Consider the following 13,701-nt stretch of genomic DNA (forward strand, 5'->3'; position numbering starts at 1 on the left):
AGGCCTGGCAGCCTCTTGGTGACGCGGGCTGGGGTCACAGTGGGACATGCCGCATCACAGCCACAGCTCCCCTCCCGCCACGGGGCCCCTCCCTGCACTTCCCTGCGAGGCCTGGGCAAGCCCAGCTTTCGGGTGCTGCTCTCGCCACCGCTCTTCTCTGGAGGAGCTGCTTTGCAGCGCAACGAGAGGGCGAAGGCAGGCCACGCAACACTGCTGGAGCCTGCCTGGGGAAGTGCAAAGGAGGAGGAGGAGAAGTTTCCTCCTCCCCCTCCTGCTACAGGGCCTCATTGAGCGTGAGGGGGCGCAAAGATGGAGAACCTGTGGCCAGACGTGTTCCCAACGCTCAGGAATCTCAGCCGCTACGGTAAGGCTTGCAGGAGGTATTTCCTGACTGCTGTAGAGCATATCAGCTAGGAGAAGAGCTATGGAAAGGCTGGGCTCTGTGGGGCAGGGCTGGACAGGGCTAGTGGGTGCCACGAGAGACCAGTCTGCACGTCCCTTGGTGGCCCAGCGGTGAGTTTGGCAGCCGGGACTCCTGCAGGGGAGACACCTGGGGCTGCCCTGAGCCTGGGCGACTCCTGTGGGCACGGCACCGTCCTCTCACTGGCGTGGAAAGCTAGTCCCCGTTTCCCTAGCGGGCGGGTATGCCTTTCAGGCATGCCCACCTGAAAGGACAGGAGCCTCGCTTAGAAGTGGGCAGAGGTGTCCTCGCAGCTCAGCTCTGCAGCTCCCGCCACGTGGAGCGCCTTGCGTGTTTGGAATTGGGGTGGCGGTATGTTTCGTCTCACCTGCACCGGTCACCTCCTTGGTGAGCAGGGTGCTGAATGGTTGTGCGCTTGCTGACTTGGATTTTTCCCTTGCTTTCCAGAGATTGTTACCATTTGGGACAGCGTCTCTGAATACATTCTAGAGCACTTGGCAGAGAACAAGGTGGGTCTTGTGGCTCGGTCCTCCCCTCCTGAAACGCTGACGGTTTGCCTTGTCCTGACACCCCTGTGCCACGGCGTGCCGTTGCTTCCCTCCCCTGAAAAGAGAAAGAGCACCCCCGCAGGACACTGTCCTGGACAAATGTGCCACAGAGCAGCTTCTCTGGCACCGGCGGTAACAACGGAAGTCCCGATAAAGCAGAAGAGAGTGCTGGGCACTTTCTGGGCCTTCTCCCTTCTCCAGTGCCAGCATGGAAAAACCAAAGCCTGGCCCCTGTTCCAGGGTTGGTCCCTGCCGTTGGAAACCCCTCCGACTGTAGGTAGGGGAGGAATGTTGGCTCTGCTGTTGCTTTCCCAAAGAGATTTGGGGGGCGAGCCGAGGAGCAAGAGGAAAGAAAGGTCTGGAGTGTGTGCTTTCCCTAGTGCCCCATCTTGCCCTTTGCATGCTAGGGGTGGGCAGGGCCCAGGGCAGCATCCCCACGCTCGGGCAAGCCCTCGGTCCGTTTTTCGTCTCCAGGCTGCTTATGCTTGTTCCTTCTCTCCTGCTGCTGCTCTCAGGGTGTCAAGGTATTAGGAGTGGGGATATTCTATGTCCTTAAACACTATGAGTGCTCCGTGAACGGTGAGCTTTCGATTGTTCGGAGACCCATGTTCCATATATCGGAGGTTGTTGCCAAGGAATACCAGGCCAGGTGCGCTCAAGAAGATGTTCCTGGTAAGAAGACACGTTAAAACCTTTGCCTGCCCTTGCGCCGAGCTTGAGGCGCATGCAAACTGCTCTGAAGACATGACTGAATGCCTCCGGCTGGCCTGAGAACAACTTCAGCTTGTTCAAGCTGCAGAGGCCAGCCAGGAGCAACTGCTCAGAAAGGCTCCCTGGGTGTCCTTTCCTGGTAATATGCCTTCAGCCGGGTGCGTGGGAGGGATAGGACGCTGGCCCCAAAAGCGGAGACATTTGCTGACTACGAGGCGGTGGGGGTGGGGGTGGGGGTCGGGGTGGGGGTGAGGGGGGGGTAGAAGAACCCTGTGGGCTGCTGTGCCGTCCTTGCACTTTGCTTCTTCCTTGCGTCTACTGACATGGCATAGGCTTAGCCAGAGGGCACTGGCTGCGGGCACAGTCACAATGGCCTGGCACCACGCACTTTCTCATGGGACCTGCACCCGTCTGCCCTACTTGTCCTGCCCTCCGGTAACGTGGTCCTACCAAATGGTTGGTTTCCCTTTTTTATTCCTGCACTGGCAAAATCACTGCTGCCCCCTGAGCACCTCAGTTTGCAGGCTGCTCTGACTCTTCCCGGAAGGGACTCCATAAACCGCTCCTAGGCGCTGTAGCAGAGGATTCAAGAGCCTGCTCTGAGGCAGCGCTGTCTTGCCAGAAAGTGTTGTCACCTTGTGATTGGAGCCCGCTGCCCTGCTGCAGAGGTGACTTTGTTCCTCCTTTGCTGCTGTCTAGGTGACGTAAGAATCGTCCCTCTGAGGTACGAGGATCTATCCGTGTGTGCCCACATGCCTTTTACAACGGTGCAGTGCTGCATACAGGAGACCGTGATGGCGTTCTTTCGGGCCATCTCAAAAAGACAGGCCGTGGACTTTGTCTTCAAGGCCATTGGCATTCTCTCCGTACGAGACCAGGAAGTGACCATGAGATTTTACGATGACTTCCTCCTCACCGTGGATGGCACTGGAAAGCTGCTAGCAGCTCTGCTCGGGGTAAGTCGAGCACTTCCCCGTGCTACGCCTACTTCTTCTGGACACCTGTCAAAGGACGACTGAACTGATCTCTGTTGGCCTGCCAGGACCTTCCCGGCCAGCGGGGCAGCCACGGTCTCCAGCCACGCCAACTCTCTCTAGCGTCCGTCTCTCGTACGCAGTGGTCTGGGCGACAGAGGCGAACGTAGGACGAGCTGCCCCGCGTTAGGCCAAGGCTCTGGCTGGCCCAGCATCCCACTCTCTGTGCTAGAAATGATAATGGCGAGGCTTTTACGGGCTCAAAAGTAGGCAGTTTCTGGGGAAAGAGTCTACGACGCAGGCAGGTATCTGTGGCGCTTCCCCTCGCAGAAAGCCATGGTTGAGTGCTGGGCCGTCTGCACTGACCAGCCCTTCCCAGTGTCCCTGGCGTCCCACTGCCATGAACGGCTCTTTTCTGCCCCAGGCCTGCATTCACGCTCTGCTTGGGATGGTCACCCTGTCCCAGCCTGTCTCCTCATCCCAGCCCAATGCCCTTCCCCAGCTCTCTCGTGTGGCACTCCCGGTTCTTACCCACTGGGCAAAGGCAAAGCAAGGGCTGGGTCTCTCTCGCTCCTCTTCCATGCTATGGATGCAACCACCCAAATCCTTGGAGAGCCTGTGAGGCTAACACCAGGTCCGAGCCAGGTGTTCTCTTTCCAGGAAGGCTCATAGCAAGCCAACCGGCAAAACCCGGCCCGCAGAGACCCTGGCTAATCGAATGCCTTCTCCTGTGCCTGACTTCTCCACTAACAGAGAAGGCGCGTCCTCGTTGACTGTCTTGACTCTTGCCCTTGCGAAACACCTGGCAGTGAGGTCCCTCAGTCTCAGCTCTGAGCTGTGCATCTTCTGCTTTCCTAGTTGAGGGCTAGCATTTGGAGAGGAAACTTTGTTTCAGGGTGTCCCCGTGGCAGCATCTGCCCTGAGCACAAGAAAGATTTGCTGCCTTTAGGAGCAAGGCAGTCATGTCGCCGGAACGCTCTCACGTACCTCTGTCTCTGTTTCAGGCCCCAGGGACGAGACCCCTGGTGGTTTCAGGAAGAGGAAGTGTGGCTTTTCGCATGGGTCCCGGCAGTGTCTTCGTGTTGCCACAGTACGTTTGTGGAGTAGGTCTCAGCTCCTGCTCGGTGAATAGGAGGAGGGGAGGCGAGATGGTCTCCAGGGGCAGCAAGGAGGCCTGGAGTACACTTTCTCCGCGTTAGGATAGGGAAGCCCTGGCCCAGACTGGTGGGGCCTCTCGTGTGCGCACACGCCGCGGAGGTCTGGCCTGTGCCTCTCCGGTTCCTCAGAATGAGAGTTCTCAAGGATGTTGCGTACTCTGCTTTGGAAAGCTATGGCCTTGGCAGGCCTTCTCAAAGCTCTCTGGCAACGGACTGTGAATGCGAGCGGCAAAGGGAGCGTGGTGCCTTTTCTGCAGCCTGGCGTCTTCTCCTTTCCAGATTTGATTTGACGCTTCCGGCTGAAAAACAAGAGGCGGAATCTCCCTCCCAGGGATCCCTGAAGTGCACTGAAGAAGAAGGGCAGATGGACAGAACAGGTCATGTCACAGCTGACTTGTGAGAGAGAAGGGAGTGTGCATGCGTGCGTGTGTTCATGCGTGTGTTCCCTTTGTCCTCAGCAGTAGGTGGTTGGAGCCCTGGTCAAGATGCGGTGCCTGGGAGAGTAGACTGCCTCTTTGTGCCTCTATTTACCCCTCGCAGCAAATCTCAAGTGACTCTGGATGGCAGGAGGTCTCAGGGTGGCCCAACAGCAACAAATGCAGCTGGTGCCGCTGAAGGGCAGTTTTGCCCCGGGGCGCTGCGCCCTGGTGGATAGCGCAAGCTCCTCTTTCACTTTAGCACTTTAGGACGTTTGGCGGCGAGGTGTCTATGCTGGAGGGGAGGGGAGGGGGGGGTCTACCTCTCTGACGGATCCCGGGCACGTGAATGTGGGGAGAAAGATTGCCTGGAGATGACTGTCAACAGGCTGCTGGTGTGTGCCAAGGACATCCTAGGGAGCAAGACCTCTTGGAGAGCGTGGCTCCAAGGGGATCAGCCTGTTTGATCCGATGCTGGAGCACATCTGCCTGTCCCAAGTGCTCACAAAGACGCTTGCTGAAGAGCCTTCTCCTTTCCTACTTCCAGGGAGTGCTCCCGTTGCGTGCCTCCTCTCTCAAGAAAGGCCTGTGCCACCCGCGTTATCTGGCGCCGGCCGTAAAAAGCAGAAGGGGCGGAAGAGCAAAGGAAGCAAGTCGTCGGCCAGGTGAGGCTCTTGGAGAAAAGGGCTGAGGGTGCCCTTGTGCTCTTGGAGTTCTTCGAAGGGGTTGCTTCTTCCGTACACTCTGTCAGTGTGACATCTGAAGGGCGGCCAACAAGTCTTTGCATGACTTGGTCTTCCTAGATTGACGGCAAGCCTGTCGCAGGTTTCTGCGAGCCTCTGGTGTCAAGCTTCTCTCTGGTGCCTTTCTTGTTTCCAGGACGGAGACTGAGATGTCGCCTGTGAGACCAGCCTCTTCCTCCAGAGGGTCTCGGAAGGCCGCCAAAGGCCGGGAGGCAAAGGACAGAGCGCGTAACAAGCAGACTGAGGGAAAAGGTAATGTCACAGCTGACTGGTGAGAGAGGTGTGTTTGTTTTCCTTTTGGCCTCCGCAGCACGGGGCTGGAGCCAAGCTGAAAAGGCGATGCCTGGCGGAGTAGGCTGCTCCTCTTGTGCCTCTGTTTACTCATCACGGCAGATCTCAGGGGACTCCTCCTGGAAGGGGCTCTCCGGGCAGTCCTGCAGCACCAACTGCAGCAGCTGCCACTGCTGAGGGGCACTTGGCCCTGGGACTCCATGCCCTGGTGTGTCTTGCAAGCTGCTCCTTAGTTGCAGGAGTCTGTCTGTGCAGCAGCATTTAGGAATTTAGGAAGATCCCTCCGCGCTCTGCGCGGGATCAAAATCCTGCCTTGAGCTGCCAGTGGCGGAGGGGGTCTAGCTTTCCCAGGGAAGCAGCGCGCTGGAAAGTGGGGAGGAAGACCACGTGGAGATGAGTGGCGACAGGCTGCGAAGCTGTGCCAAAACGTGGCTTCCTTGTGGAGGCTGGTAATTGCAGGCCTTGTGCTGTGCATCTCCCTAAGCATGTCTTTGGGCTGGATGCGCCAGAAGAGCACGTCTGTGCATGTGAGCGCCTTAGAGATGTGCAGGAATCTGTTCCCCTTCTCGTGTGGAACTATGCCCTCCAGCCCGCAGCCGCCCCAAAGGAGAGGGTACCATGAGGTCACCAGCACCTCCCAGCCAAGCCCCGCTTTTTAAGCCTATGGGCTAGAGAAAGCAGGAGAACAGCCACAGTACTCCAGGGCAGAAGGGTGCCCTGCAGAAGTGAAGAGCTGGACAGGATTCTGTGTCAGCAAGGGCCTAAGACCTGCTCGGGAGCAGAGCTCCGAGGCAATCGGGCTCTTTGATCCAAAGCTGGAGCACAGCTGCCTGTCCTTCTTGTTCAAACGCTCACAGAGATGCTTGCTGAAGAGTCTCCGCCCTTCCTACTTCCAGGGAGTCCTCCTGCTGAGCGCCTCCTTTCTCGAGAAAGGCTTTCTCCGCCCACGCTATCTGGGGCCAGCTCAAAGGGAGGGAAAGAATGGAAAACCCGGGCAAACAAGCCAGCTGCCAGGTGAGGCTCTTGGAGCAAAGCATGCCGGTGACCGTGTGCTTTTGGCATTCTGGGAAGGAGTTGTTTCCGTCGCACACGCCGTCGGTATGAACTCTGAAAGGTTGTCAACTCGTGTCACAACGACCGATGTCGATGCAAGAGGTGTTGCAGCAGCTGAGAAGTTGCAGCAAAGCTGTTCTGCTTTGCTAGACATTTCAAGGGACCTCATTTGGTTGCAGCGTAGATGAGAGCACTTCCCAGAGGAACGTGAAAGTCAGACCATCCTCCCCCACCAACAGAGAGCGGTGTCCGTTTTCCCTGGTTTTTAGGTTGGATTCAATTCACTAGAAGCCTCCCCTTTTCCCATTTCACCCCAAAACAGAGTCTTTCTGACCACCTCACGGCCTTTAGTGCCCCTAGCAGGAGGCGGCTAGCGGGCTCTGCAGGCTCCGGGCGTGGCAAATGGCACTGGTTTTCTCCTCGTGCCATCCAGAGAGGGCCCACACCTGGGCATCCAGAGCTTTCCTTAGGGCCTGTAGGGCCCTCACTCTTGATGGGATCACAAGGGCTCAAATACACCAAATGCTCCAGCAGCACTGTCTTGTGCTGCAGAGGCTGGCACGCCGCTGCTTGTGAGCACAAGATGGAGAACGGTCTCATCCGGGACTCCGATAACCTCACCCGGCTTGTGTGTTTTCAGCCTGCTGCAAACAGTTCGGGAGAGCTCCTCTCAGGTGGACGAGGACAGCAAGCAGCAAGAACCTCGTCAAGCCAGACCTCGGACTGCAATTCCTGTTTGCAGACAGCCAAACAGGGCAGAACAGGTAAGCCGAGGAGCGGAGCCGTGGAGGTCTCCAAGTCCGAGTGGTACTGCTGCCCCCCAAAGAGCAGGCCAGGTGGCCATGGTCTTTCAAGCTTGCCTGCCCATGCCTGGCAGGGAGAAGCTGCTGCAAAAAGCCAAAGGGGAGGAGCAGCAATGTGCTGTGGTGGGGGCATGGCTGGGTCGCCCCCTCCCTTGAACTTGCGGGGAAGAAGGCCAACCACAGGCGGGGCTGTGTTTGCAAGAGTGTAGCCAGCCGAGTGAAGGACGCCACGAGTCCTCTCTCTTCAGCCCTTGGGAGACCTCACCTGGAGCCAGCCCTAGGTCCAGGGTGGGGCTCGACCATGCAAGAGAGGCTCTGGAATGCTGGAGCAAATCCAGCGGAGGCTCCCAAGCTGGTCAGCGGGCTGGAGAACCTGGTGTCCAAGGGAGAGGTGGAGAGGACTGTGTTTGTTCAGCCCATAGAAGAGAAGGCTCAAGGGTCCACCGCCTTGCTGTCTGCAGCTACCCGGGGGAAAGGCTAGAGGTAACTTAGCCAGCTCTTCTCAGAGGCGCACAGTGACAGGGTGAGAGGCACAAGACGTAGAGTTGCAAAAAGGCAGATTCCGGCTAGCTGTTGGGAGGCGCGTTTCCACCATGAGGGTGGTCAAAGTTTGGAACAGGGCCCAGAGAGGCTGTGGGACTTCTACCCTTGGAGTTATTCAACCCTCAGGTGGACACAGCCCGGGCAGCCTGCTCTAACTGGCCCCGCTTGGAGCGGGGCCTTGGACGAGAGTTCTCCAGAGGTCCCCTCCAACCGACCCCGTTCAGTGGTTCCGTGCTGGGGTCTGACTGGTGGAACCCCACGGGAGCGTTTGATTTCACGGTTGCAGCGCTGAAAAACGGTCATTCCTTGCCCTCATTCACCCTGTCACGAGCGATGTCAGCAAGAGAGAATGGAGCCAGCAAGCAACGGTGGTGAATCCCGGCCAGGGTCCCTGCCTGCGGCAGTGCTTGGCATGGGGGTTTCTGAGGCCAGAGCAGAGCAAGTGTGCGGGAGGACGCACAGGCCCCGCAGTTGCTGGCTTCTCCAGGGCTGAGAGGTGAGAGCGCCTGAGGGAGGTCAGAAGCAGCCTCAAATTTGTCCTCTGGCCCCAATGCAGGCTTGGCGGCATCAGGAAACGCTGCCCGAGGTTCAGCCACACTCACCAGTGCCGTGGCTTGGGAAAGAGGAGAGCGCTGCTGCCTTCCTGCCCCGAGCTGAGGAGAAGAAGAGGAAGCCAGAGAGGCTGCCGCGGCTGCGCAAAGAGTAAGTGCGCGCCAGGCCCAGCCCCGGCCTGGAAAACTGGAGTGGCAGCACCTGTCCGAGGTGTGAGGAAGCCCATCTTGGGAGCCATGGGGCTGGGTATGGCGTCCCCTGATTTCTCCTGGCATGGCAATGACCTGGGCTGGACCCTGGTGCCAGGCAGCCCCAAGCTGCATTGCCACTTGAAGGCTGTGGGTACCACCAGCGGGAGCGTGCGTGCAGGGGCTGGTCGAGGGGAGAGGCAGGAGGGCCTCAGCCAGAAGGGGAGAGGGAACTTTCCCTGCTCTTGCAGGCAGCTTTCTGTACGAGCAAGCCACACCCTGCAACTCTTGGAGACTTACCAAGTGCGTCGGGAAGAGTGGAAGCAGAGGGTAGAGCTGAATCGGCAGCGGAATTCCCAAGAGAAGCACTTCCTCTGGTAAATTTCTCCAGCTGGGGGTGCTGTTTCCCCTTCCCCTGCACTGGCCTTCCCTCCACATCCAGGAGCACCCAAGGGGAAGGGAGGGGAAGGGGGTCCGGTCTTTCCCTGGCACCCCTCGTGGGAGAGCAACAGGCTTTGCAGGCTGTGGCCTGGGAGCAGGCACCCTTCCAGCCCAGGGGCAGGGGTTGGGCACTCAGCGGTGGGCTTTCCCTGTGGGACCAGAAAGTTGTGGCTGCCGACGATGAAAGGATTCCTCCAGTGTTTTGGCTCTCCCTTTTCAAACCGCACGCTCCATCCTTGTCTCCCCAAGGCTCCACACCCGGACACCTTGCCCTGTGGGGATCGAGGCCGGCTTGGTGCAAAGTCCCATCCCCGCCTGACTCCTCCGCAGGCTGATTACCGGCACGTGGCACCTTGTCATGTCCTTGCCTTGGACACTAGGGCCCCTGTCCCGTTCCAGAAAGCATAGAGATGCCAGCAGAAGCAGACCCCAGAAGAACCGCCCTGCCCTAGGCCTGCAGCGTTTCCGTGCCCTTCTCCCTGTGCCTAAAACCAAACGGTTCCTTTTTAATGCCCTAGCACTGGGCAGCAGATGGCTCTGCGGGATCAAAGGGAGAGATACCAGGACTTGCTGGCTGCGCAGAAGACGTGTGAACATTGCTGGAAAGTCTGGAAGCGTGGTCCTGAGCCATCTTGCTAGCTGCGGAAGCCTGCCTGGGCCTGAAGAGTGACCAGTCCCAAGGCACTGCAGCTCCAGGGCCAAGTGGAGGCCTGTCAGCGTGGGAGCTCCCTCGGCTGCTGTCAGCGTTGTCTCCATTGCGGCCATGGAGCTCTTAGCAAAGGGGATGTTGAAATCCACCTACAAGGGCCAAAGGAAAAAAAAAAGTGGCGTGTACTTGTTCACGGCTGGAGTAACCAGCCTGTGCCTCACAAAGGACAGTGCTGCAGGACAGATGAACAGAAGAGCTGTTAAACCCCCCATGTGCTCCTCCACAGTTTTTGTAGCGCCGTAACAGAATAACGCCCGTACACAGACCGCAGCATAGAGACACGCGTGCCACAGAGCGGGTGTGCAAGCAAACCACTGCCTCACTCATTCTAAGGACAGCGCGCGCGCACACACACGCGCCCCTTTCTTCCTTCATTACCCTCCCTAGGACACGCTCAGAGCTCACACCTCTCACTCCCCAAGACCCTCACGCACAGCCAGGACTGCACCGCCAGAGTGCACATGCACCAGCCCAACACATCCCTGACACTGCACACGCATCCGCACACATGCTCACGCTCTCCACACGCACAGAGACACTGCACAGCGGACACACCCCTCACACAGCATGGTGGCCAGGACACACGTACACCTGATGGGCCCACAGCCCCAGGGGTGCTATAGGAGCTGCAGCCCTTCTCCGGATTGTATGGGGAAAGGCTGAGGGCAGAGGAGGAGCTGCTGTGGGGTAGAGCGGTGCGGCAACCTGGGAGTGCAGATGCCTGGCTTTTCTCTGCAGCTGCAGTGCTCTCCAGCCAGGCAAACCTGGGATGGGCCATGTTTGTCCCTGGGCCTCCGTCGGCCCTTGGCTGCTCCTTGTGGCGGCCCCCCCAGGGCTGTGCTCATGTCCTGGTGGGCGCACGGTGTCCCCACCACCCACCTCCTGCCTGCTGCCTGGAGGTGGACGTGCCTCATTTAGACCTTCCTCCTCTCTTGCCGCATGGCTGCGGTTGGTTTTTTTTAGCGCTTTCTTGAATTAGGTTTTCAAAGCAGCACCTAGTAGCTTCTTGTAAACTACAGGCAGCTCACAGCTGCTTGACTGCCCTGTCAGCCTTTTTCAAATCCTGGGCTCCTTGAAGCCTGTCCATGCGCCTCCTCTGACCCGGGAACACAGCATCTCCCTGCCCTTCATCAAACACAGGAAGGGGCTTTGTGGATCCTCCCAGAGGAGCGGGTGATGGCCGTGTCCTTTCGGTCTGTTGCTGGGAGAAGCCTCTTCTTCGGTCGTCTTCCTTGTCCCAGTAACGCCTGATGCTCCAAACACTGCACTCTCCCTGCAAGTGCTGCCTCTTACTAAGCACCTGCTTCACTGGCAGACATTCGGCGTAGTAAAGAGGCAAAGGCTTTGGACCGCCTTGCTGCTGCAGGGACCAACAAATTGCCAGGGAGGTCCAGAAGCTGAGTACTCAGCCAGTACTATTTTGCCCTGCCTGTGCGCTTAGTTGGCAGCTTTCCCTGGCCATGCAACTCATGAAGTGGTGCTGACCCTGATTTCCAGAAAAGTGCTTGTCAGTTTAAAAGAGAAGAACTGGTTTTCAGTGGGGAGTTGGAAGGGCGACGTTCTGCTGCTTTGGGGGACTGCCCGCTGGCTTTTCTGGTGCGGTGACCCTTCTGTCTCGTCTCGCTCTGAGAGCTCCGTGAGGTCCCTCTTGACCCTCCCTGTGTGGAATAGCTACAAGATGCTGCTGCAGAGACTACTGGACTCTGACAGCCAGGCAGGGGTTAGGCCAGAGCCCAGATGCCCTCGGGAGCAGAGCGCAAAGCCAGAAGCCCATTGGCTCCCCCACGAGATGTGGTTTGGGACCAGTGTTCCCTGCTGCTGCTCTCCGTGTCCTTCTTGGCTGCCTTAGCCCCTCTCCAGCCTCCACTCCCATTGGCCCAGCATGGCTTTGGCTGCTCTGGGTCTGCCCTTACTCACGGTCCCTGTGGCAGTCGGGTGTCCTTCTTCTGCCTCCCCTCGCCCCCTCCCCCGGCTGCCTTCACTACAGGGGCTTTCTGATGCACTCAATGGCCTCACAGGGCTGCCACAGCAGCGACCTCACTGTCCCAGCCCTGGGTCGCCTGTGGCCTCCCTTTTCCTGCCTCTAGCCAGCTAAACCCTGCCGAGGGGCACTTTGCCCTGGCACTCCGTGCCCTGGTGAATGTTGCAAGCCTGGCACGCAATGGCTGCTCCTTGCTGGACGAGACAAAGAGGAAAGCACTTGAGGTGCCCGGTTAATGCTGAAGAGCCATGGTGATCGCAGGCAACAATGGTTGCTCGTGGGCTCCAGTCCGCCTCTCCAAGCGTGCTCCAGTGGCGCAATGGGCCAGCGCGCAGTACTTATACAGCAGTGCTAAGCGGAGGGATGCTGAGGGTGTGAGTTCAAGCCTCACCTGGAGCATGGGCTTTTGATCATGCACTGCCTCCTCTTCCCTTGGGCGGTGCAGCTTTCTAGCAGCGACATCTGTCTCAAGCCAGACATCCCGGGACCTGCCAATACAGACACCTTGGAACACCAGAAGCGCTCGGGGCCGTTCCAGGCTTGACCTGGGCTCTGCCCGCATAGCACTCGGTTTGGGGCCCCGGAGGCAGAGCTGGGCTCTCCTCCCTTCTCTTCCGCAGAGGATCCAGACCCCACTCAGGGCGCAGATGCTAACATTTTCCTTTGCTCTTCAGCATTTGCCCTCCAGGCGGACACTCTCCCAGCACCAGCTGCCCAGCCTCACTGTGGCAGAGCCTTCCTAGCCAGCCTTTCCCCCTGCAGCCAGGCCAGGAGGAAGCACTCCTGGCTCTCTACACGCGAGCACTGCGGTGGAGCTGCAGGCAAAAGCTGCTGCCTCACAGCGCCTCTCACTCTGCAGCAGGCAAGGGAGAAAGGCAGCTCTGCCTTTCCAGGGAGGGTTTCTTTCCCACAGCCAGCTTACAGCTTGGCCGGAACAGGACTTAAGACTTCCAGCATGGTGGCATAACCTCAGAAAAGTCACACGCTCCCCCTGAAGAAAAAAAAAAAGCGACTTCTTTCTCCCAGGGAAGAGCTACTTGTGTTGGGGGTCTCTATGGCGTGGGATGGCAGTTGCGGGTGGGCTGGGGCTGCAGGGCAGTTTGTGTGTGGAGCTGAGAGTGCCCTGACTGCAACACGGAGAGCAAGGGCAAGGGAAAGGAAAGGTGAAAAGCTGGGCACTTTCCAGGCAGAGTCTCTCAGTTCTCAAGCTTGGCCTGGAGAACGGAGAAGCTTGACTGCTTTCCCAGAAGCAGGGGTAGCTGTCACGGCAGCCCCCCAGCAGAAGACACTGCACGATCACTAGAAACCAGGAAATCATTTTAGGCACGAGCCCACTGAATGTTTGGAACAGAGAGCACAGAAGAGCTTCCTAGGCCATGGCATCTTTGGAAACAAACCCCTTGGCCTACCCTTGCGGGTGCCTCCCGTGTCTTTTCCAACTCTCCTTTTCACCCGGCGGGCTTTGCAAAACCATTGCTGTGACTCGGATTCGGCCACAACGCAGAGTACTAACCACTATACGATCACAGCTGCCCATGTGATTGCCTTTCCTCCTCGGGCCATTTGTCCCTCCTGCCTCCTGCCCTCCTGCCTTCTGCCCTCCTGCGGAGCAGCCAGAGCTGTCAGGTGACGGCAGGCTAGCAGGGAGAAGTCAGAAAATGCGAGTCTGTGTCCTTGCAGAGCAGCACCCGAACAGCGCAAGCCCTCATGTGCCTCCCTGGGAGAGGGGAGGCAAACTCACGCTCTAGATTCACCTTTTCAGAAGTCTCAGTTCTTGGGGATGGCAAAGAACTGGACTGAAGGCAGTTACGGGGCATGTCCAGGGGCTGGCGATGAGGAAAGGACAACTCTGCAAAGAGCGGCCCCGCGTAGCCAGCTGGATAGAGGGTGGTGTAGGGGGGAAGGCAGGTGCATATCACAGGGGATACGAACTGCTCCGTGCCCAGCCCTGGCTCTTTCTGCTCAAGTGTCCCCTCCACCACGCACCCTGGGGTGCAGTGTGAGCCTGTGGGCGCACCTCCACAAAGAGCGACGGTCCTTTCCCCACTTGCTCTGCTCCTGCTGCTGGGAGAGGTCCTGGCGAGAGGTTGCAGCTGCAGGAGTGCTGCGCTGGGTGGCGGAGGTGGCTCAGCAGAAGGGAGCTGCTCCTCGCCTGAGCTACGTTGCAGCC

General features: G+C 58.6%; 1 non-coding gene across 1 annotated transcript; it reads left to right on the forward strand.

The window, feature by feature from the left end:
* Window positions 1-11,836: 11,836 nt before the first annotated feature.
* On the forward strand, window positions 11,837-11,930 carry TRNAI-UAU (transfer RNA isoleucine (anticodon UAU)). Its single transcript has 2 exons — window positions 11,837-11,874; window positions 11,895-11,930. It is a non-coding gene; the product is annotated as a tRNA-Ile (tRNA).
* Window positions 11,931-13,701: the final 1,771 nt, after the last annotated feature.

The sequence above is a fragment of the Struthio camelus genome, chromosome 10 (assembly GCF_040807025.1).
Source record: "Struthio camelus isolate bStrCam1 chromosome 10, bStrCam1.hap1, whole genome shotgun sequence".
Classification (NCBI taxonomy): Eukaryota; Metazoa; Chordata; class Aves; order Struthioniformes; family Struthionidae; genus Struthio; species Struthio camelus.